General features: G+C 35.7%; 1 pseudogene across 1 annotated transcript; it reads right to left on the bottom strand.

Annotated features, from left to right (window-relative positions):
* Nucleotides 1-2,795: 2,795 nt before the first annotated feature.
* On the bottom strand, nt 2,796-3,696 carry LOC306639721 (olfactory receptor 4C46-like; annotated as a pseudogene). The gene has a single exon. The product of its transcript is annotated as an olfactory receptor 4C46-like (transcript).
* Nucleotides 3,697-4,042: the final 346 nt, after the last annotated feature.

Raw genomic sequence — 4,042 nt, forward strand, 5'->3', positions numbered from 1 at the left:
ACCCATGATTCTTCTCTTTCTAATCTTCCTTCTTATATCAGTGTTATCTTCAGCTTTTAAAAAATATTTGGGGAACAATTCCTCTCTCTCTCTCTCTCTCTCTCTCTCTCTCTCTCTCTCTCTCTCTGTGTCAGTTTGTGTTCCACAGAACACAGAACTGGAGATGAAGATTTTTACCAAGTGGCATATGGAAGTCAGGGAAGCCAATATGGTAGGGAAGAAAGTATGTTGTCTCAAGTGAAGTCTGGCTTTAGCTTTGTCCTCTGCAGCTCTACAGTACTCCTTGTACTGAATAAAGTGGTCTGCATGGAGGCCAGGGGACACAAAACTTTTGTAGTCTTTTGATAGTCTGTTATTGTCCCCTTGATTCATAAAACACGGTTCTAACTACATCACTTGCTAGATTTGAAATGCTTTCAATGTTTGATCCACAGTCCTTAACATTAAGCTTTAACAGTATTATGAGACATTTCCTGATCTTGGCCTTCTCTGTCTCTCAAATCTCAGAAGTTACAATTTACCTTTATACTAAGTTAGTATGCAGCGGAATGCCTGGCACTAGTGGGGTTTTGATGAAAATAGTGTGAATGAATGGATCATTTAATAACTACAACTAAGTTGAATTGAAGTTTTTCTGCAGTTCTTGTTTTTTTTAATCTGTTTCTACTACCTGTCCTAGGAATGATTTGACCTCATATCTTGACTATTCACGCTACTGATCCCACCCTAACCCTGGGGTGTCATTTTTTTAATGTTTTTCCATCTACGAATCCTTTTTCTTTCCCTGTCAAATTTATTTTATTTAATTTTAATTTTTTATTTTTACAAGCTGCATTTTGATTCATTGTATGTAAATGGTGTACAAATTTTGATTTCTAAGGTTGTACACTATGTAGATTCACACCATTCATGTAATCATATGTATACATAGGGTAATATTGTCTGTCTCATTCTACTTTCTTCCCCCAACCCCTACCACCCCATTTTCCTCTAAACCCTCCAAAGTTTTCTCATTCTTCTTTTCCCCCCTGCCACCCGCCCCCTTCATTATGTTATCATCATCCACTATCAGAGAAAATATTCTGTCCTTGGTTTTTTGGACTTGTTCTATTTAACTTAGCATGATATTCTCTAACTCCATCCATTTACCAGCAAGTGACATAATTTTATTCTTTATGGCAGAGTAATATTCCATTGTGTATATATAGCACAGTTTCTTTATCCATTCATCAATTGAAGGGCATCTTGGTTGGTTCTACAATCTAGCTATTGAGAATTGAGCAACTTCTTGACTCATGCCCCAGATCTCTGTTTGGTACCTATCATGTATCATTTCATAGCACCCTTTCTGTCTTACTCTTTCTAATACTCAGCAGTAATTTTCTACTCCTTTCTGAGAGTCTCTTCATTGATTTCAAGTTTAGAAAGGAAGAAGCTAATTGTACTTTATGTCACACCAGAAACCCACCAATATATATTCCTTGGAAGCAAAATTATGTTTATTAATGAGTGAAGGAAGAATTGCATTAAAAATACTTAATACTGTAATTTCTTTGTGTGCAGAAAGATCTATGTGTTATGAAAAACAACTTTTAATAATGAAATATAACCACAAAGAAAAAAGAATATTATAAGCAGCTCACATTTGTAGAATAATAAGGTCCTCCTGAGGGAATACCAAGGTAAACACTTTTCATATGTTGTGAAACTCAGTTCCATATTCATTCCCATTCCTCAGTTTAAGTGAAGGTTACACAAATTTTTGTTTTCATTTAGAGGACAATTAAGAATTCTCTTCAGAATTCTCCTCTGAAGAATACAAAGGCATAAAAATTTCCTGTAATCTCATGTAATCATTTTTAGTGTACATTTTATTGAATTCACTTCTATGATTTATACTTTTTAAAATTTATTCAATATGTAATCAGGTTTCAAATATTGTGCAACTTGTGAAAAATATTGGCAGCCAGCGGGCAAGTGTTTTATGGATTATAACTGCACTTTTAGTAAATAGGAATTCCAAAGTGACATTAAGCACTATTATTTAACTCGTCACTCTTTCTAATGAGTTATCAGCAGGCAATGATATGAACAATACCCTGTTTCTAAAGACTAAAAGGAAACTTAGATACAGGTGAATTTTTCTTACTACTTGTAAAGTATATGAATGACCCAAAGAGTTTAGACACCATAATATTAAAAATATATGACCATCCATTCTGACTTATAAAATAATAATGAATAATGATAAAATATCTTAATTTTAATAATAGATAATCAAAGAGTATTATAATATGCTAAGTAGAGTCCTCTTCTCAAAAATTATAACAAGTAACATTATTTCTGTCAGTATATGACTGGAGCTAAGTGGATGGTCCAGAAAATCAGTAATATTCTGGTTACTGGGTCATCAGTACATCTGTTCTGATAACTCCCCATTTCTGTCAGGAACAATAGCAGTGTTTACATGATTTAGTGTGACAGACATAATTGATCAATACCAGTGTTTTTTTGACATCTTCACTTTTATTAGAAGGGAACACTATAAATCCATATAAACAGATAAAGTTAGGAAAAACAGGACCAGAATTGGTAGAAACTTGTAATGTGTGTAAATTGTCCGGGGTTAGCTTGTCTCCATTTTCTGTAACTATTTCTACTTCTTTCAAAGCAGAGTTTATGAATAACAATTTTTATTTTCATGGCCTTCCAACATATTTTGCTGAGATATTAGAAAATGCTCATTCATCCTTTCCTCTCTTGAATCAATGTTGGGATTTAAGCACATTCATTTATCAAATAATTTTCCTGCTGAACAATTTTCTAATGGCACTTTCCATTTGAGCATTTCTCAAAGTGTAAATCAAAGGATTTAACATGGGAGTTATCATGGTATAGAATACAGCAACTGCTTTATCAATGGATAAATTAAATGGAGGTCTCATGTACACAAATATGCAGGGAACAAAGAATAAAATGACCACTGTAATGTGGGAGACACAGGTGGACAGGGCCTTGTGCCTGCTCTCCATGCTCTGTGTCCTCAGGGAGCGCAGGATGACCACATAGGAGAACAGCAGGAGGAGGAAGTTTAACAGGCACATGAACCCACTGTTGGCAGCAATGAAGAGCCCCAGAGTGTGGATATCAGTGCAGGCCAGATTGAGCAAAGGGTTCAGATCACCATAAAGTGATCGATGACATTAGGGCCACAGAAGGGTAGTGGGAAGATGAAGAGCAGCTGGATGGTTGCATGGAAAAAGCCTCCCACCCACGACACTCCCACTAGCAGGATGCACACTCTCCAGTTCATGATGGTTGCATAGTGCAAGGGCTTGCAGATGGCCACATAGTGGTCATAGGCCATCACTGTGAGCAGAATTATCTTAGCACCTGCAAAAAAATGTTCCCCAAAGACTTGGGCCATGCATTCATTGAATAGGATGGAGTGAATCCACGATCAGTTTAGGAGTATTGACAGAGGCATAGCAGGCATCAATAAAGGAGAGATAAGCCCGGAAAAAGTACATGGGGGACCCCGAGTTAGCTGGCAACGATGGTTATCAATATAAGCAAATTTCCTGCCATAGAGATGATGTAGATGAGCAAAAACACAACACATATAATTTTCTGCATCTTTGGGTTTTGTGTAAGTCCCAGAAGAACAAACTCTGTCACATTGTTTGTAGACTCCATGTGTTTCACGTGGCAGTTTATTATATTACCTGGAAAGGTTGACAGAACCTTGGATTTATTCAACTTTTCCATTCTAATAAATATTAAATGCCTGAATTACACTGAGTTGTGAAATCTTAAGATATTTGTATGTTTTTTGTGGTATCACTTATGTTTTTAGATGGAAAAAAAGACTGAATTCTTGAGGATTTCTCAAATTGCTCCTGGATGAATAGTATGAAAAAAGTACTATATACTGTTGTAAACTGGATGATAGGTATCTTAGTACACTTATGTATCTGGAATGAGTTTCACCCTGAATTGAAATAAAAGATTTCATACACCAGTAGTAGCTTAGCCCAAAAAA

The sequence above is a fragment of the Sciurus vulgaris genome (assembly GCF_902686455.1).
Source record: "Sciurus vulgaris genome assembly, chromosome: 11".
NCBI classification, from domain to species: Eukaryota; Metazoa; Chordata; class Mammalia; order Rodentia; family Sciuridae; genus Sciurus; species Sciurus vulgaris.